The sequence below is a fragment of the Trachypithecus francoisi genome, unplaced genomic scaffold (genome assembly GCF_009764315.1).
Source record: "Trachypithecus francoisi isolate TF-2019V2 unplaced genomic scaffold, Tfra_2.0 Lachesis_group15, whole genome shotgun sequence".
Taxonomy (NCBI): Eukaryota; Metazoa; Chordata; class Mammalia; order Primates; family Cercopithecidae; genus Trachypithecus; species Trachypithecus francoisi.
In genome coordinates this window covers 11,962,640-11,984,536 of record NW_022681460.1, presented here as the reverse complement: position 1 = coordinate 11,984,536, position 21,897 = coordinate 11,962,640, and positions in this window count along the sequence as shown.

Sequence of the window (21,897 nt, the reverse complement as noted above, 5' to 3'; positions counted from 1 at the left end):
ATTCTCTCCAACCAGGACCTTCCAACCACTCAGCTGTCAGGGTGCTGCCGGAGCAGACACCTCTGGCCTGAAGTCAGAGCAGAGTTCACCCCAGAGAGCTGGGGCACATCTTGTGACATGCCCATGGGTGGCCGAGTCTTGCCCTCTCACCATGTTTCTCCCCAAGTTATGTTCCCAGGAGGGCTTTTTTTAAAAAAATGTTCTAAATCATGGCTCTCATAAACAAATACATTTTTGTAAACTCTGAAAAAAAAAATAGTCTCTTGAGTCATGCAGCTTTCTTTTTAATGCTGACTCCACCAACATCTAGTTGTGTGATGCTGGGCAAATGACTTACTCTCCCTCTGCCTCCCTTTCCTCTTGCATATAACAAGGTTATTAACAGCACCTGTTTTGTTGGCTTGTTGTGTTGGGATCAGTGGTTTGCAGACAATTAACCACGCAACAAATGTTAACAATATTAAACATCTTTGAGTACTATGGCAGTTGGTCTAAAGTGAGCCTGGAAATAATTGATAAGCAATACAGTGTTCTATTGGCTCTTGTATATAGTTTTGTCTTTATGTACATATGTAATTATTAGGTTAGTTCAAAAATAATGATCGTTTTGCCATTAAGTGATGGCAAAAAACCGTAATTACTTTTGCACCAAACTAATATCTACCTATCTAATTATCTAAGTGATAATTTAATCATGACATTTGATGATATAGGTAAATAATGTTGTGTGTATTTTTATACACATACGCATATATGGTATATATATGCAGATAAATGTACATCTCCTTATTGGTGTTACATCAAAAGTTAAGCCATCTAATAATAAAGTTGACTTATGAAGTTTAATCTTTCATTTCACGCTGATACATAAAATTATAATTGATGTTCAGACCCAAAAAATTAGAAAACCAAAATACTTATTATTTAGTGAGTTTAAAAAAATGTACTAAGCAATAGCTTAACATTCTGCAGGATTAATGACCTTCAGAAGACTCTATAAACTTCTGATCAAAATAGTTAAGTAGAGATTTGTGGGGAAATGTGCAACCGAAATCTGAAATATTGACATAGGTTTTTTATTTTTTAGGATAACCAAATAAGAAATAGCAAAAATATCACGTCAAAATTGTAAGATTTTTAAAATTCATGTATCATAATTTTATGAGGATTTTGATGGTCCTTTGCTCTATGGGCTCCACCCATCAGCTTGAAATGAACCTTATTTGGTTCAGGTATATTTTATTATCGTATTTATATTTAGAAGCCAGTAAACCCTGGTGATTGCATTAATTTATCAGAAATAAAGGTTGAACCTACCTATTTTTTAACCTAATCATGACTTGTTTTAATTGTATAATCCCAAAATTCAGGTGCTTTTGAGATTCTTTGTGGAGTTGAATTTTCATTTTAGTTGTAATAACTTTATTTTAAAAATCTCTGGTAGTCATCAAAACTGGATGTCCAGTTATTTTAAGTTTAAGATACTCTAAAATCCCTCAAAATGTCCCTCAATAACTAAAAATTCTAATTGGCTCTTTCATGACAAATTCAGAAAGGCACCTTTCTTTTATTTTTCCAGGAGTTCCTCTAATATTTACAGTTGGAAAAGCCTAAAGCATGATGGAATATTGGTGTGCTGTTATTGTAAAACTGCAAATTAGAAACCTGATGTTTCATTTCTGATCGCTGTTTTATATAATTATCTCATAATGTTTAAGTTTTCTTTCTGAAAGGAAAAGAACACATTGTTTTTCCTGCATTATCTGATTTAATCATCCAAATAACAATGTGAAATATTATCAAACCCGTTTTAAAAAATGATGAAACTGGAGTGCAGAGGAATTTAAGAACCTATGGAAGCACAGACTTTTGGGATTATACAATTAAAGCAAGTCATGATTAGGTTAAAAAATAGGTAAGTTCAACCTTTATTTCTGATAAATTAATACAATCACCAGGAATTTACTGGCTTCTAAATATAAATACAATAATAAAATATCTAATATCTATTATTAGATAATAAAATATCTAATAAAATAAGAGATGATCTGGGGCAGGCATGGTGGCTCACATCTGTAATCCCAGTATTTTGGGAGGTCGAGGCGGGTGGATCGCCTAAGATCAGGAGTTCAAGACCAGCCTGACCATCATGGTGAAACCCCTTCTCTATTAAAAAAAAAAAAAAATAGCTGGGTGTGGTGGTATGTGTCTGCAGTCCCAACTACTTGGGAGGCTGAGGCAGGAAAATCGCTTGAACCCAGGAGGCAGAGGTTGCAGTGAACCGAGATCGTGCCATTGCATCCCAGTCTGGGCGACAGAGTGAGACTCCATCTCAAACAAAAAAAAAAATTATCCAGGCATGGTGGTGCATGCCTGTATCCCCAGCTACTTAAGAGGCCGAGGTGGAAGGATCACTTGAGCCCAGGGGCTCAAGGCTGCAGTGAGCTGTGATCAGGCCACTGCTCTCCAGCCTGGGCAACAGAGCAAGACCTTGTCTCAAAAAACGAAAGGAAAAAAAAGAGACAATCTGACTCAAAACCCTTCGCTCATAATGACCACCCAATCAGCCTTCAGTGAACTTTTCCATGATGGCAGAGGAAGGGGAGCCTGTGTGCAAGAGAAGCACAACCAGGTTGGGATGGAGACTACCAAAAGAAGTACATAACATCAGAAAAAGCAAAGAACGCCATGTTTTAAAGAAGAGGGACTGGTCACCTTAGCCAAGTGCCACACACAGACCCATGAAGGCATGGAGTACAAAAGGCCAAACACATCTTGATGAAAAGGGAATTTTGGTGACCTTAGTGAAAGCAGTTAAGAATGGTGGAGTCAAAAGCCAGGCACCTGTATGAGGTAAGAAAGCAGAGTCAGGGGTACAGTCCACTCCTTTGGAAATTTTGAGTTCTCAAAAAGAGGACAGAGACTTGATGGTGGTTAGAAGGACAAATAGCACCAAAGCCAGTTTCCCTTTTTAGGAACCTGTGGAGGAGAGGGTGGAGGGAGGCACACGAGACAGGGACAATGACTGTAGGAATGAGATGTCAGAATTCAGAGTGACCTGAATTCATGATTTAGGTCAGTGGCCTAGAGGACTTAGACTTGAAAAAAAGGGCAAGCCCTTCTCTGAGACAGGAAGACAGATCATGGGAACCCACATGAATGTGAAGAAGGAGAGCAGGTAGGTACCAGCTGGTGGCTGATAGAGGGCTTATCTGGGACTTAACTGTCCTCACTACAGGAACAGCAAGATCATCTGCCAAGACTGAGGAAGAGGGCACTAAAAGGGGGTGGAAGTGTGGGGAGCACTGGAAGTATCTGAGGGAACTGGAGAGTTGAACAACCAGGAACAAGAGAAAGCATTGACAGGAACTGCTGAGGACTCGGTGAAGGCTTAAGGCTGGCGGTCAATTGTTTAGCATTACCTACCCTGTCAGGAGATGGGGCTTTTCATCCAGAGTTATTACTCTCTAGAGCGTGAAACCAGAGCAGGCAGATAGAGGCAGCATTCAGTTTTGCTGTGTGAAAGCAGTGAAAGGATGTCGTTATCAAGATGCAAGGTGACTGGCAAGAATTATTGCAGGCCAGAAATAAACTGAGGTTCTTGCACCAGTGTTGGTGAGGTTCTTTCTCCCTGTTCTGTATTTTCCAATGCCCCTATTTGAGACCAAGTGAGCCAGAAGTTAAATCATACGCCCAGGATATTTCCTAGAGAGTTCAAGTATTTCACAGTGTGGGAGCTTGACCTACAAACGCTGCTCCTGGTGTGTAAGGAAATGAGATTTTAAATCAGATCCTTACAGCAAAACATTAGAAACCAAGAAATATACACTAACCCCTACACATCCCATGGAGCAAATGGATAGGTATACTCTGAATTCAAAACAGTATTTGTGGTATGGCCCTCACATGGAATTTTTCCCCAACTGTCACAGACAAGAATGTGGCCGGTTTTGACAATCTCTCTAAAGAAACAAAGTTCTTCCTTGGTTCACAAATCATGACAGAAATGTCATCACTTCCTTACCTAAAATTAAAGAATGTTAGAGTTGGAAGAGAGAGCTAAGATCAGGTAGATCACATCTTTAATTTCTAGAGGAGGAAACTCTCTAGGAACTCCAGTCCAAGGGGATAAAGGAATTTGCAGCAAGGTTCAGAACAAGAATCTAATTCTGCTTTTGTATCCTGCTGTGTCTCATATTAGAATGTAAATTTTGTTTCCTTTCTCTAAAATTGTTTCCTTTGTCTAAAATTTTGTATGTGAGTCTTATTCATTAAACACTTAAAAATTAGCATTTTAAAGCATTTTAGAAGCTAGCTAGAGAAATCATTCAGGAAGTATTTTCTGGCAAGGATAAGTTGGGCTAAGTAAGAGATTGCAAATTTTTGCTGGTTTAATACAGCTAAAAACAGGGATTTTCAAAAAGGCAGTATATTATGGACTAAAACCCTTACTCTAAAAGTTACTATCTGCGTGCCTAAATTATTGAGTTAACATCTCTATATGCCTATTTTCATTTTCACAAAATAGGTAGAGTAATACTGTTTTAGTACTATTTCATATGGTTTTTACAAAAATTATAAGCAACGTCCTTAACAGAGACTATGAAATGAAAGAATACTTTTAAAACAGCTATTGTTGTTGATATTGTTACCAAAAAATGTTTGCTTAAATTTTCTGTGATAACAGAGTAACCAAACAGTAATGACTTCCCAGTTCAAAAGATTCCATGGGGCTGAAAGTCAACTTCCTCTGAATTGGCAGGGAAAACTTCACCTCTGAGCACATGTTCTTTGCATTTAAGACTCAAGGACATCAAGTTCCCAACATCTCCGAACATCAAGGTTTAAACTTTAGCCATCAGATGGCGGTGAGGGCCCCCTAAATGTGCCTGTCTCTCCTCCCTCAGTCTTCCAATCTGTAGTGTGAGATGTCCCCACCCCATGCCCCATGTCAGTGCACACAGCTTGCCTCTTTCACAGCACCTAGCACAGTTGATTCTTTTTTATTTTTATGGTACATAGTAAGTGTATATATGTATGGGGTACATGAGATATTTTGATACAGGCATATGATGTAATAATCACATCAGGGTAGATAGGGTATCCATCACCTCAAGCATTTATCATTTCTTTGTATTATAAACATTCAATTAGACTCTTTCAGTTATTTTAAAATGTATGATAAATTACATTTACTGTAGTCACCCTGTTTTGCTACCTAATACTAGATTTTATTCGTTCTATCTAACTATGTTTTTGTACCCCTTAACCATCCCCATTTTCCCCACTCCCCACTACCCTTCCCAGCCTCTAGTAGCCATCATTCTACCATCTTCATGTATTCAATTTTTTAATTTTTAGCTTCCACAAATAAGTGAGAACATGCAAAGTTTGTCTTTTTGTGTCCGGCTTATTTTACTTAACATAATGACCTCCAGTTCCATCCATGTTGTTGCAAATGACAGGATCTCATTCTTTCTTATGGCTGAATAGTACTCCATTGTGTCTATGTACCACACATTCTTAATTCATTTGTCTGTTGATGGGCACTGAGATTGATTCCAAATCTTAGCTGTTGTGAATACTGCTACAACAAACATGGGAGTGCAGATATCTCTTCCATTTACTGATTTCTTTTCTTTTGGGTATATACCTAGCAATGGGATGGCCGGGTCACATGGTAGTTCTATTTTTAGTTTTTTAAGGAACCTCCATACTGTTCTCCACAGTGGCTGTACTAATTTACATTCCCACCTGTAATATATTAGGGGCACTGTTGATTCTTATCTATCTTCTTCAATGCATCATGAACACTTCAAGAGCAAAAAATTAATCTGACTCCTATTAATAATCCCCATCACTAAACAGATAATAAATACTTGTGAAGTGAGAAGTAAGTAAGACCAAGTTTCTGCTCTACCCTTGCAATGAACTTCAACCCAGCTTTAGTTTAGCTAAGGGGCACTTCAGCTGATTAAACCTGGTGTCTTCACATCACAGAGAATTAGGCTGACTATTGTTCTCTCTGCTTCTTTTCCATTCAACAAGTCTTGATTCCTAGCTAGTACTTTGAGTTTTCCTATCCAATGAGGAGAAGCTTTGAATACAAAGAAAATTATAAAAGAACTATGTTGCCTGGGTAATATCTCAGGAAAATATAGTTGTTTATAATATAATAGAATCGAGTTAGTGTTGAAGAAACTCAAATTGAGGAATTTGAGGAAGTAAGTTACTGGGTCAGTGTGTAAAATCTGGTTCAGGATAAATTAGCCAGAAACAATGCAGTTTCAAGTCATAAATGAGTGTGTACACTTAGGGAGGCCTTCAAAGATATCAGTATGTCAAGGTTATGCTCTGCAAATATAGAAAGATGACAGGACGCTGGCCTCACTAATGAACAGCTAGCCATATAATAAAAGGTGAAAAGTAAAGTGTTACTCTTTCTGGTGGCAGAAAACAAAAAGAAAGGCATCCTCTACCATATAAATTGTTCTGTTGTCAGAAACATAAAAAAGAGGAGAGAAACAGGAATCAGTGGACTGTGAACTGTGCCAGTTCGACCCACAAATTGCACTTTTGTCTGCCAGAAGTGTGTGCCTTTGCAATTTAGCCCTTTTCAGTTTTCCTATTTGGACAAAGTTTCACTCACACACTCTCAGCTGGTGGTAGAGGAGCGGAGACAGCACAATGGATGACAGCCTTGGGCATGTGATACAGCTGGATAAGCCCAAGCAAACTGATCCCTTTACTAAGAAGACCTGGAGTGACAGTGGATTCCAATGAGACCCCTACACACACTACAGGTTGTAAGGTGGAGGGGGCCTGCTCACTGTCTCATAGCAACAGGTCTAGGTCATTTTCTCCTAATCTACCTAATCTTGTCACATCCCAATTTTATATTCACTTTATATTAATCTTTTTTTAAATCATTTTTGATAGTGTAGACCATAGCTGCTTCTCAAAGGATGATTCTGGAGGCCTTCTACCATCTCCAAATTCTGGAACACAGTTACCACAAAAAATTGTTTTCCCTCTCTTTCTTCAATGAGAGGCTAACTGGATACTTGTACACCAATTTTAAATGTGATTGATAGGTGGCCAATGATGTGCAACCTTGCGAGAAGAAATTCTCTCACAAATATGTTTTTGTCAAAGCCCGTGAAATTCAAATTGAGTACAAATTTATACTTGCCATGGACCCTTGAAGATAACTTGTGAATACTGAAAACCTCCACATTCAGCCTACCCGGCTTTGAGTAATAGTCACTCAAATCAGAGTGGCCGCCTTTGTGGCCCAATTTATCAGGTAAATGTTGGTATTTCTGCTTACCTTGTGCTCTGAGTTCATTTACTTATTCATTATTCTATAAAACCCTTACTGAGCCCTGACTAGTGTCAAGCCCACGAGATTCAAAATTAAATAAAACACAACTCCTTATCCTTGAAGACTATGCAATGCACTGAGAGAAGATAAATAAAAATATGTTACAGTCCAGTGAACAAATTGCTATGGACAGAATTGTTTGGCTTTGTTTTTTAAGAAGCTAACCTTTTTTTTAAATTAAGAGCCTACAAACAACATAGATCCTAAGAGCAAAATTCTGGACATAGAGCAGATTTAGTCCCTCAGGAATTATAGTAAATTATTTTAGAAAAAATGAGAATTAAAAATGATTTACCAGGCCAGGCGTTATGGCTCACATCTGTAATCCTAGCACTTTGGGAGGCCGAGGCGGGCAGATCACGAGGTCAGGAGATTCAGACAATCCTGGCTAACACAGTGAAACCTTCTCTCTACTAAAAATACAAACAATGCTATCCTTCCCCCCTCCCCCAACCCCAGGACAGGCCCCTGTATACATATGTAACAAACCTGCACGTTGTGCACATGTACCCTAGAACTTAAAGTATTAAAAAAAAAAATACAAAAAAAAAAAAAACTGGCCGGGCGTGGTGGCGGGTGCCTGTAGCCCCAGCTACTCAGGAGGCTGAGGCAGGAGAATGGCGTGAACCTGGGAGGCAGAGCTTGCAGTGAGCTGAGATCGCGCCACTGCGCTCCAACCTGGGTGACAGAGCGAGACTCTGTGTCAAAAAAAAAAAAGATTTACCTTGATTAAATTTGCTATTGACTGAACAAATCTCATCAGATAACCAAGTGTGAACCAAACATGCTATCAAGTCGCAAAGCCAAAACTTGAACCTAGCAGAGGCATCCCCCCTGCCATAACCATGAGCTCTAGGAAAGGAAGAAAGAAAATTTCCCTTGCATCCTATGTTGAAAGAAAAACTTTTGACAAATTAAATTTAACAGAGTGTTTTTGAGCCAAGAACAATTCATGAATGGGACAGCACTAAGAACCAGAAAAGAGGTTCAAAGAACTCTGCCTGGCAGTGTAAGCAGTAAGCTGCTTTTTGTTTTTTTGTTTTTTTGACAGAGTCTTGCTCTGTTGCACAGTCTGGAGTACAGTGGCATGATCCTAGCTCACTGAAGTTTTGAATTACTGGACTCAAGCAATCCTTCCACCTCAACCTGCCTTATCTGGACATTGTGTGATGAGGCATTTGGCTCATTTGGGCATGATGCAATGAGTTGGCTACTGTGATTGGCTAAAACCTGGGCTTCCTGTGATTGGCTAAAATTCCGTCATTTGTTATACTCCTAGGTTAGGTTTTAGCTTGTTTATTTATTCAGTTTATGGTTTGCTATGTAGGAACTCAAAGTATGGAGTCAGCCTCAGGCTAATGGCCTCCTGCTTACTTAACTTAATACTTCTCTTGTCCTGATTAGGCAACCCATGGGTTGGTAAAGACACTGATGTCTTAATCACAAATCAAAAGTGTCCAAATGACACTAGAATCTCTACACTAAAGACCGCTCCCCAGAAAAAAAGTCAAGCAGCCAGGCGTGGTGGCCCACGCCTGTAAGCCCAGCACTTTGGGAGGCAGAGATGGGTGGATCACAAGATTAGGAGATCGAGACAATCCTGGCTAATGCAGTGAAACCCCGTCTCTACTGAAAATACAAAAAATTAACCGGGCTTGGTAGCGGGCGCCTGTAGTCCCAGCTACTCGGGAGGCTGAGGCAGGAGAAGGGTGTGAACCCGGGTGGGGGAGCTTGCAGTGAGCTGAGATCAGGCAACTGCACTCCGGCCTGGACGACAGAGCTAGACTCCATCTCAAAAAAAAAAAAAAAAAAGTCAAACAAGAGCATTCAATATCAATGGTATGGATGGCCATTCACAAATATTCTAGAGCAAGGGTTGTTTACAGAACCTTGCCACAACGCCTCCTGTGTGAACTCAGAGCATAACATAAATTTCCCATTTATCAGACCATCTAGCCGTGACCATTAATAATTCTAATATCACACTGCGTTTTGAGGTCTAACAGCCGCCCTGTTTTATTTTTCATTTCAGAATGGGAATTCTTCAACTTTCTCATGATAAGAACTTCCAGACACTTCCAGATGCAGTAGGTAGATCATTTTATAGGACAAGTGGAAACCATCAGGAATGGTGCCCACATACAGAGTTTCAAAGCATCTTACACGGGATACAAATCCATACCACTGAAGGAGCATGGTAAGCCTTGCGTTAATTTTAAAATGACCATGGTATGAAAGTTACATTTTGAAAGAAACACACAGAATAAAATTAGATAAGAAACAGGGAGGCCGTGCGCGGTGGCTCAAGCCTGTAATCCCAGCACTTTGGGAGGCCGAGACGGGTGGATCACGAGGTCAGGAGATCGAGACCATCCTGGCTAACACGGTGAAACCCCGTCTCTACTAAAAAATACAAAAAACTAGTCAGGCATGGTGGCGGGCGCCTGTAGTCCCAGCTGCTCGGGAGGCTGAGGCAGGAGAATGGCGTGAACCCGGGAGGCGGAGCTTGCAGTGAGCTGAGATCCGGCCACTGCACTCCAGCCTGGGCGACAGAGCGAGACTCCGTCTCAAAAAAAAAAAAAAAAAAAAAAAGAAACAGGGGTTCCGGAGTCAGGCATACCTGAATTCAATTGAGAGTAGCCCTCTTAGTAGCATATAAACATCAGTAAGTTATTTATTTTATCTGAGGCACTAGTTTTTCTCTGTAAAATGTGAGGGAAAAAAATACCTATCCTATCCTATCCTGAAGCGGCCTCACAAAGTTAAACGAATTGTGTGTGTAATATGCATGGTACGTCACACTCAGTCACAGTGCCTTGGTTGCAAGGGCAGAAGAGAGCATTTGTGGGATTTTTGCAATATTCTCTCCATTTGAAATGATTGGCTCTAAAAGAAGGGATTTTTTTCTAGACTCATGTCCCAAAGGGCATATTTTAATATTGGATGTGGAATGGGGAGACAGGTTGAAGGCTGTAAAAAAAAACTCTTGGCAGCATGGCATATGACTTTATGTCTGTCAGCTGATGTATCCCAAGGAAGCTCTGTAACCTTGAACCAAGGATAAAAACCTACAATATTGACATAAGCAATGTTCAGATGGAAAATAATTGTTCCATTCTTTGCCTTTCTAAACAATCCATTACTCATTATTTCAACAAGACCTAACATAATTTTGTCTGTCTCTCCTAGGTTCTATTCTTTATTGAATGAGGGAGAGCACATATACTTTATTCATAGCTTAGCTTGATATAAACACGTCTTTGCAATATAATGCTATCATCTGGATTGTTGCTAGGATACACATGTTCCATTACATTCTTGGAAAAAAAAGAAAGCTTGTACCCAGTGGACATACTCCAGCAAGCATAGTGAGGATGACCCACCATTTTGGGCTCAAGAAAAAGGACTCCACTCAGGTTAATCAGAACTTTCTATGAAACCTCTTCAGAAGAAGTTTAATATACTCCTGAAACATTTACAAATGAAAAAAGTGGGACCTAAAACTGGCCACATACTTTTTAATCATTAAAGTCGAACCTTATATTGTATGTGCATTTATGTCTTTTCTGTGATTTGTATGTGCATGACATGTGCCGATTTTTCTATTACAGTGTTTATCCTTTTCTGGATTATTCAGAGTTTTTAATGTTAGAAATAGTGATGTGGCTGCCAAACACAGCCACAATATGTTCTAAGTTTGGGGAAATGCAATGTAGTCAAATCTGCCTTTTCCTTTGTTATCCCTTTCTTTGAAACATCTCTCTTTTCCTTGCAACCTTATATTACAACTCTTCTTAATGACATCTAATGCTGCAGAGAGGTCTAGGAAGATGACTGAAAAGCAGTTACCCAATTAAACAATCAGAATGTCTTTGAGCACTGTTAGAGGAAATTTCTTGTACTTGTGAGCTTTGATCCTAGATTGCAAGAGTATAAGCAATAAGCACAGACCAATAGTTCACAAGCTTTTGTGTGAAGGGAAATTGGCAGCATCATAGGCTACAGGTGGGGGTGAAGAGCTAAGTCTAAGGTACTGACTCTCATCTTGAACTCTGGTAGATCAGATATGCCTTCAGAGAGATGATGTTTCTTCCTCATGGTGGCAGCGACCATCTTTGGTTACAACCTCTATCCTCAGAAAGGAATTCTATGACTCTTTTGGTTCTCAGAACGTGACACCCCAAAGACTCGTGCTTTGGTCTGCTGGGAGGCCTTAAAATCTGCCTCAGAATCAAGGTCCATTCAACCTTGTCTTTTCCTCACCCTACAAGTCAATGAGGGACTCTTTCTGAAATTTTCTTGCCTGACCAAGAAAGTTTCTTTCCAAAAGAAATGCAATTGTCTCAAGACTCACTCCATAGAGATCTCATCAAATAACCGAGAAAGATCAACTACTGGAGGAGAGAGAAGACTGGGAGTCATCACCGTACCCAGACAGACTTCATCAATTCATCTCAAGGCAGCTTCAAGAGATTATCTAAGAGGCTGTTTCTGTGGACCATTGTCTGAGCACTGGGCCTTTTTTTTCCCGTGAAAATCATTTACTCCTATACCTCTTACTTCCCTCTCCCTTATGAAGAGGGCACTTAAGCCTCAAGCATCTGGTCCCTCCTTGAGTTCATATTTTATATGACTCCCATACACATGTGTGCACATGTTATGCTTTTCTTTGATTAACCTGTTTTTTGTTGTTATGGGGTGTCAGTCATGATCCTTTATTGATAGGGAGGAAAGGGATCACCTCCTCTCCACCCCCACAACCTTCTATTAGGTGGTATCTCAAGGGGGAAAATACATTCTGCATCATCATCACCACCATGGTAACAAATTAGTTTGAAAACTTTGAAGCATTTCTTCATATTATTTTAACCTCAAGTGTCAAAATGAGACAGGTAGAGGGATATTATTATCTCCATCTTACAAAGAAGAAAATTAATTTCAGAGCGCTTAACTGACTAAATCCAGTATGGTATCCCAGAGTGAAATGCTAGACTATATTCTTATCAGAAACGTACAGTCAGGCTTTTGAGTGAGATGGGATATGCTGAAGGAACAATTAAGAGTACCCAAGAGAATATACACAGATTAAACACAAATAAGATTAATACAAAAATACAACAAAATACTATAATGCATCATATTAATAATAAACAGCAAACAGGTAACTGAGAAAGGATTATACCAATGTTAGCTGGATTATTAAAGAAGATTTGATGGAAATATTTGTATTTCAAATGGGGGTTGGATATTGGCAGGCAGAGAGAAAGAAAACACTTCAGACAGAAGAGGATGAGAAAGTACTGAGGTAGGAGTGCCAACCTGGTATGGGCAGGAAGCAGGCTGACCTGATTGGAATAAGCATTGTTAGGAGCTGGGTATTAGGCTAGAGAGATCACATCAGGATCTGAAGGGCCTAGATTATCAGGGTGAAATTTTTCAAACTGAACCTTTGAGCAATGGAGATACATTGCAGGTATTTTACAGGAGAGATGGAAGTGATTCGAGTGTTCTTTAGAAAAAGTGGTATGATGAGTACATGCTGAACAGACAGAAGCAAAGGATGTCCGAAACAATAGTTAATGGAAGAAAACAGCCATCCAGATGTGAAGTGATGAGGCCTTTATGAGGGTAGTGGGGATAAAAAAGAGAGACAATAAAAGGGGTAAATTCTGAATCAGAAATGCTGAAAATCTTGTTCCCAAGTGTTGAGCACCAGGAGATGGAGATACTCCGATGCCAGGAAAGGAAGATGGGCAAAGAGAGAGTTTTGCTTAGGAAGGGAAATGACCAAGAAAACTGTGGGGACGTATAGTATTTGGAAAAAAAGTTGGAAAAGAGGGCTAGATAAAATACATATATATATGCATGTATATTATATTTATGTCTATATTTTTCTATATATTACACATATATATGCTACCACTGTGCTGAAGTAGCAGGCGCCCAATAAATGTTTGCTTTCTGCCCAGTCTCCAAGACGACACAGCTTAAGAGGTTACGGCCGGGCGCGGTGGCTCAAGCCTGTAATCCCAGCACTTTGGGAGGCCGAGACGGGCGGATCACGAGGTCAGGAGATCGAAATCATCCTGGCTAACACGGTGAAACCCCATCTCTACTAAAAATACAAAAAAATTAGCCGGGCGAGGTGGCGGGCGCCTGTAGTCCCAGCTACTCAGGAGGCTGAGGTAGGAGAATGGCGTGAACCCGGGAGGCGGAGCTTGCAGTGAGCCGAGATCCGGCCACTGCCCTCCAGCCTGGGGGCAGACCGAGACTCCGTCTCAAAAAAAAAAAAAAGAGGGCCGGGCGCGGTGGCTCAAGCCTGTAATCCCAGCACTTTGGGAGGCCGAGGCGGGCGGATCACAAGGTCAGGAGATCGAGACCATCCTGGCTAACACGGTGAAACCCCGTCTCTACTAAAAAGTACAAAAAACTAGCCGGGCGAGGTGGCGGGCGCCTGTAGTCCCAGCTACTCCTCGGGAGGCTGAGGCAGGAGAATGGCGTGAACCCGGGAGGTGGAGCTTGCAGTGAGCTGAGATCCGGCCACTGCACTCCAGCCTGGGCGACAGAGCAAGACTCCGTCTCAAAAAAAAAAAAAAAAAAAAAGAGGTTACTAATTTAGACATTATAACTAGGATTGTGAGAATAGATGAGTCCACGGATGCAACAAATGTAAAAATAACAACAACGACAACAACAAAATTAGAGGTCCTAGAAGTAAAATTCAAGGGGCATTCACAGTGGATGAGAGAATGTAACAAAGGCAATTAAGGAGCAGGGGAGAGTCAGTTTCCTCTGAAAACTGCACAATTGCCTTCTAAAGCATTAGGTTTAAACCTCCATATTTACTGTTAAGGGGGTGACCAGTAAAATTAATCGAGAAAGCCGAGTTATTCTGCCGAGGAGACCCATTTGAAAGTGAAATAGAGGTCAAAACCCTACTCTAACATGGAAATTGGAAACCGCCAGATGTTTCAATGCTATGGTATAGTTCAAAAAGGGCAGAATTGACGGATTATTAATGATGCCAGCTGGCATCGTGGAATTTATGTTTTCTTTATTATGTAAAATGTACAATCATAACAGAAACGTTAAAAACCTGAGAAGGTTCAAGGAAGGGCATAAAACAAATGTAATTCAAATTTTACTGTAATAAATAAAACTAACAGCAGAGGGCTCCCCTCAACGCCTGGCAAATTCTCAAGGCAGAGAAACTATAAATCGGGGACGTTTCTGGTAACCTCTGGTTCCATTCGAAATTTTCTATACATAAGGCAAAAAAAAACAACTATCCATTAGTAAATAAATTACAAATACAATATTTAGACCTGCAGGTGCTAAGATTCCTTTTTCTCTTTAATTTTGTTTTCCTCACTGTGCTTTTTGCTAATAAGAAACTATTGAAGTTATTAATGCAATAATTCAGAAGGTTCTGGATGTAAAATGCCTAAAGACAGTAGAGGGATTTCTATAGCCTCTCTAAATTATTTCAGATTATCCACCTGATTACACAAACAGCATTTCCAGAAAATTACCAGTTTTTGACCTATAATCCTGGGATCCAAATGTAAACATTGCAAACACAAGACAGCTGTACTCAACAGCTAGGAATCTTTAACAATTTGAGGCCTTGAGGAGAGCTGACATCTGGTGAAATACCAAAATGGTTTCAAAATAAATCAAAACACTATCTATACTTTTAAAATATGTCTTAAAAGTATTTTGAGTTATTTACAGAAAACAGTGCTCTATGTTGTAGATTCTATGTAGATCATCTATGTTTTCAACCAGCTATTTTTTATTTATTATGGAAATATGAGTTAAAGTAGGCTTTGCCTCAAAATGCTGTCATTCAATTTGCACTTTGTCCATAGAAAATGCAATGATTTTTTTTCAAAGGCCAGTTTTGTTGTAGGTCAATCAAGCACTCATTTGAATACTGATTTATTTTTATGGAGGTGCATATTTTTGATGGCTTCTTTGGATTCATCACAAGGTATGTCATTAACTACACTAGGAGTCAGCGAATTACAACATAGCGGGGCCAAACGCAGCCACTGCCTATTTTTGTACAGCCTGAAAGCTGAGAATGATTTTTACATTTTTAAATGACTGCAAAAATCAAAAGAATTCTAATATTTTATAACACATAAAATTATATAAAATTCCAAGTACAGTATTCATAAAGTTTCAAATTTCACTGATAAAAAAAATTTGTGGAAATCTGTTTTCTTCTCCTGTTATGTAAGCACGTACATGACACTCTCAATTTTGCCTCTTGGCTCACAAAGCTTAATTTTTTGTTGTTGTTTTTGGTTTGTTGGTTTGTTTTACCATTTGACTTTATACAGAAACAGTTTGCCAAACTCTGAACTATGGAAAATGTCGAAACCATTATTCAATGCACCTTGGGTTATTTATCACTGATGAACATCGATGCAAAAATCCTCAATAAAATACTGGCAAACCGGATTCAGCAGCACATCAAAAAGCTTATCCACCATGATCAAGTGGGCTTCATCCCTGGGATGCAAGGCTGGTTCAACATTCGCAAATCAATAAACATAATCCAGCATAAAAACAGAACCAAAGACAAGAACCACATGATTATCTCAATAGATGCAGAAAAGGCCTTTGACAAAATTCAACAGCCCTTCATGCTAAAAACGCTCAATAAATTCGGTATTGATGGAAAGTACCTCAAAAGAATAAGAGCTATTTATGACAAACCCACAGCTAATATCATACTGAATGGGCAAAAACTGGAAAAATTCCCTTTGAAAACTGGCACAAGACAGGGATGCCCTCTCTCACCACTCCTATTCAACATAGTGTTGGAAGTTCTGGCCAGGGCAATCAGGCAAGAGAAAGAAATCAAGGGTATTCAGTTAGGAAAAGAAGAAGTCAAATTGTCCCTGTTCGCAGATGACATGATTGTATATTTAGAAAACCCCATCGTCTCAGCCCAAAATCTCCTTAAGCTGATAAGCAACTTCAGCAAAGTCTCAGGATACAAAATTAATGTGCAAAAATCACAAGCATTCTTATACACCAGTAACAGACAAGCAGAGAGCCAAATCAGGAATCAACTTCCATTCACAATTGCTTCAAAGGAATAAAATACCTAGGAATCCAACTTACAAGGGATGTAAAGGACCTCTTCAAGGAGAACTACAAACCACTGCTCAGTGAAATCAAAGAGGACACAAACAAATGGAAGAACATACCATGCTCATGGATAGGAAGAATCAATATCGTGAAAATGGCCATACTGCCCAAGGTGATTTATAGATTCAATGCCATCCCCATCAAGCTACCAATGAGTTTCTTCACAGAATTGGAAAAAACTGCTTTAAAGTTCATATGGAACCAAAAAAGAGCCCGCATTGCCAAGACAATCCTAAGTCAAAAGGACAAAGCTGGAGGCGTCACGCTACCTGACTTCAAACTATACTACAAGGCTACAGTAACCAAAACAGCATGGTACTGGTACCAAAACAGAGATATAGACCAATGGAACAGAACAGAGTCCTCAGAAATAATACCACACATCTACAGCCATCTGATCTTTGACAAACCTGAGAGAAACAAGAAATGGGGAAAGGATTCCCTATTTCATAAATGGTGCTGGGAAAATTGGCTAGCCATAAGTAGAAAGCTGAAACTGAATCCTTTCCTTACTCCTTATACAAAGATTAATTCAAGGTGGATTAGAGACTTAAATGTTAGACCTAATACCGTAAAAACCCTAGAAGAAAATCTAGGTAGTACCATTCAGGACATAGGCATGGGCAAGGACTTCATGTCTAAAACACCAAAAGCAACGGCAGCAAAAGCCAAAATTGACAAATGGGATCTAATTAAACTAAAGAGCTTCTGCACAGCAAAAGAAACTACCATCAGAGTGAACAGGCAACCTACAGAATGGGAGAAGATGTTTGCAATCTACTCATCTGACAAAGGGCTAATATCCAGAATCTACAAAGAACTCAAACAAATATACAAGAAAAAAAAAAAAACAACCCCATCAAAAAGTGGGCAAAGGATATGAACAGACATTTCTCAAAAGAAGACATTCATACAGCCAACAGACACATGAAAAAATGCTCATCATCACTGGCCATCAGAGAAATGCAAATCAAAACCACAATGAGATACCATCTCACACCAGTTAGAATGGCAATCTTTAAAAAGTCAGGAAACAACAGGTGTTGGAGAGGATGTGGAGAAATAGGAACACTTTTACACTGTTGGTGGGATTGTAAACTAGTTCAACCATTATGGAAAACAGTATGGCAATTCCTCAAGGATCTAGAACTAGATGTACCATATGACCCAGCCATCCCACTACTGGGTATATACCCAAAGGATTATAAATATTCTACTACAAAGACACATGCACACGTATGTTTATTGCGGCACTATTCACAATAGCAAAGACTTGGAATCAACCCAAATGTCCATCTGTGACAGACTGGATTAAGAAAATGTGGCACATATACACCATGGAATACTATGCAGCCATAAAAAAGGATGAGTTTGTGTCCTTTGTAGGGACATGGATGCAGCTGGAAACCATCATTCTTAGCAAACTATCACAAGAACAGAAAACCAAACACCACATGTTCTCACTCATAGGTGGGAACTGAACAATGAGATCACTTGGACTCGGGAAGGGGAACATCACACACTGGGGCCTATCATGGGGAGGGGGGAGGGGGGAGAGATTGCATTGGGGAGTTATACCTGATATAAATGATGAATTGATGGGTGCTGACGAGTTGATGGGTGCAGCACACCAACATGGCACAGGTATATATATGTAACAAACCTGCACGTTATGCACATGTACCCTAGAACTTAAAGTATAATAAAAATAAATAAATAAATAATAAAATAAAATAAAACAAAATAATGCAAGATTTGCCCCTTTAGCACTATAAGCTAATCATCTGCAGCACTGGTTCCCAAAATAATCTGTACTTTGGAATTACTGGGTAGCTTCAAAAATTATTGAAGTTTGTGTCCTTGCCTGAGATTGTAACTTAATTGGCCTGGGGAATAACCTGAACTTTTAAAAGAGCCCCAAGTGATTCTACTGTGAAGTTTGGAAATCACTGATTTAGTGCTTTGGCAAGTTCAATCCTCCAAGCTTCATCTGGGCGCTCCCTTCTGCTGACAGCCCTTTTTGCTCCTCCTCCAGCACATTGCCCTCTGCAGCTACCCCCAGTTCCCCCAGATCACTTAAGCTTTTCATTCCCACCACCAGAGCTAAGTGACCTTCTCACCAACTCCACTGAGAAGATCAAGGCCAACCCATCCCCAAGTTTTCTTGTTTTACTTCCTGAATGAAATTCCTCCCTCAAGTCCATTCTCTCCTCTCCACTCCTTCTAGGGGGAATACACCATAGTCGTTAAAAAAGAGTCTTGAATCAGGCAGACATGAATTTAAATCCCTATTCCTGTAATCGCAGCACTTCGAGAGGTCAAGGCAGAAGGATTGCTTGAGCCCAGGAATTCAAGACCAGCCTGGGCAACACAGGGAGACCCCATCGCTACAAAAAAATTAAAAATAAAAAGTTAGCCAGGCATGGTGGCGTGGTGGTGCCCACTCATAGTCCCAACTACTCAGGAGGGCAGATAGCTTGAGCCCAGGATCACACCACTGTATTGCAGCCTGGGTGAGAGAGTGAGAACTTGTCTCTAAAAAATTGTAATAATAATAATAATAATAACCCTAGAGGGATCTTTGTGAAAATTAAATGCTACTCACAGTGTATTAAATTAAATGTTACTTACTGCTACTTACAGTGCTGTCCTTGGACTAACAACATCAGCATCACTTGGGCACTTGCTAGAAATTCAGAATCTCAGGTCTCACCCAGACCTTCTGAATCAGAATCTGCATTTTAATGAGATCCAATAGTGATTTGTGTACACATGAAGGTTTGAGATTCGTGGTGCTAGGAAGCTTTTTATTTCTCTTCACACTCCACATCCAGGCTGTTTCATCTTAGCCCTTTGACAGTACGCAATACACATGATATTGATGATGTCCTAGAGCGCGGCTTTTATGTAGAAAAGGAGATTTGCTTGAGTTTAAAAAAAAAAAAATTAATGTCAGTGATGTATAGGACAATTTGAAATGAGAAGAGACTGTTGTGGGATCGAGGTGGTTAGGAAATACAGGGTCACCTTTGTGCAACTTAGGGAGAGACACTCCCTCTGAGCCTACAGTACCCCATGCACACCTGGTGAACTAAGAGAGCCCTTGAGCAATTGAGAAAACGGTGCCCCTCTGGGCTGACGCCGCCCTGTGTCAGAGCAGTGGCTTGCCAAATGCAGCAGGGCCTCAGTCAGTTGTCCTCTAGCAGTGTATGGCAACCATGCAGGGGAGGATTAGATTGGGTCCTGAACTAGGATGTGGCAGATTGGAATGAAAAGCAAGGATGGATTCTAGAAAATGCTGAAACGGTGGAGGGCAATGGGGGAAAGATAGGGAGGAATGTGGACCTGGGGTTATTAAGGAAGACTTCTGGGAAGAGGCAAGATTTGACACAAATTCCAAGAGTTCGTAAAATTGAGGTATGGGATCGAGGTGGAATCAGGTATTTAAGATGCTATGAACAGGATGAGGTTATCAGAGTGAAGACGTTTAGAGAATGTCAGCAGGTAGCACCATATAGCAGAAAGAACAGTGGACTATAACCAGGGAGGTGGTATTAAAGAGTCTCAATTCATTCAGCTATAAATGCGAATTTTATTTTCTTCCAATATTTGTCCCCAACAATCCAAGACCAAACCCTCCCTAATAACATCTGAGCCCTATTCCATGTTTTCTTAGACTCTTTGTTTCATTAAGATTTCATGTTGTATCTCATTCAAAACTTCCTTTCCCTTCCCCTAGCCAGGAATGTAGTCTTTATCATATGCCTTCCCTTTCCTCCCTCTTCCCTGAGCTACTCCTTGAGTGTTGGGGCAGGACAGTGAGGTCGCAGACCTCTCCTGCACTGCCCTGTCTGCTTGTCTCTGGCTCCACCATGCTTCACCTTCTCCAACATGCTCCCTCCATGAAGCAGCTCTTGACACTGGAAGCTCCTTGAGAAATCTGGCCACATCTCTGGCTGACCCCAGCTGACATTATTGCACCACATTCCTTTGTCCCTCACTGGGGAATTGCTCTAGAGATAATTGCCCCTGTTACAAGAAAACCTCTGGCATGTTAAACTTTTAAAGAGTGTATTAGAGCAGATGGCAATTCATGAATCAGGCAGCTCCAGACCAGAAGTAGTTCAGAACTCTGACAAAGAGACATAGAGGACATTTTTATGAGGTGAATCAAAGAACTTGTTTGCTTGGTTGAAGTTCGATCAACTGCTTTATTTGAATTATCCCAGTGGGAAGTTCAAGACGATACAGCTAATGCCCATCTGGCTGCCTGTGAATGGCTGAACTTAAGTTTTACTTTCTTTTAAATTCTGAGTTAGATTTAGGTTTGCTTACATAGGAATCCAGGGCATTAGAGTCCCCTCAGTCTAATGACCCCCGTTTAATTATTTAACACCCTAACCTCATCTATACCCTGTGGCCAGTTCCTAGGTCTGCAATGAAGAGCCATGTCAGTATCTCTTGAAAAGGGGCCCGTGTTAATGAGGGCAAGGAGGGGCAGTGAGAAATCCTGGTGACCTCTCCACCTGATAGTCGTTTCCCCAACATGAAAGTTGGTGACCCTGTGTTTCCTCACGGCCTCCATCCTACCCCAGTCCCTCCTGATTTCAAGTTATCCTGTAAGTAACTGCCATTAATTTTTTTTAAACTCAAGGTCACACATGCGTGCCCATGTATGAACACACACACACACACACACACCACACCCCTAGCTGCTCAAAGGCAGGTCACCAGCTCTGCTAACTAAGCAGGTACTCAACCATGGAATGAACTGTCTGCCTGCCCTTTCTGGCCACCCCCACATGTATGAATGATTCTCTTGGACTTCCCTTTCTTGCTTCTAACAGAGGAGATGAAGAGAGGAAATGAACACTTTTCTTCCCCCAATGACTCTCTTCTCAGTTTCCTAAGGTCAGCAGGGGTCAAGCAACAGCAGAGCAGTGAGTTCAAGCCTGTTGGAATAATGTCTCTCAGAAAACCCTGCAAGGAGCTCATGGGCCCCAGTAGCTACAGTTCTTGGGGCTTAGAATTTGGGGCATATTCTCTACTTTTAGCCTTACTGACAATCCGAGGACACCAGCGAAAACCCTGGCATCACAGTTTTACAAGATTAAGAAATTTAAAGGAAAGGAAGATGTTTCCCCAAGTTTACATATTAAATAAGAGATAGGATTTAAATACCAATATCAGCCTCCTTTCACTGGTTCCTGATAGGTCAATTTACCTATCCACAACCTGAAAGCTTTTGAACTAGGTTACTCCAGGAAAATGAAAGGGAACAGCCACATTTTATAAGCACAGCCATCAGTCTATCCCAGTGAATACCCCTACATGCTTTTTACGAATTG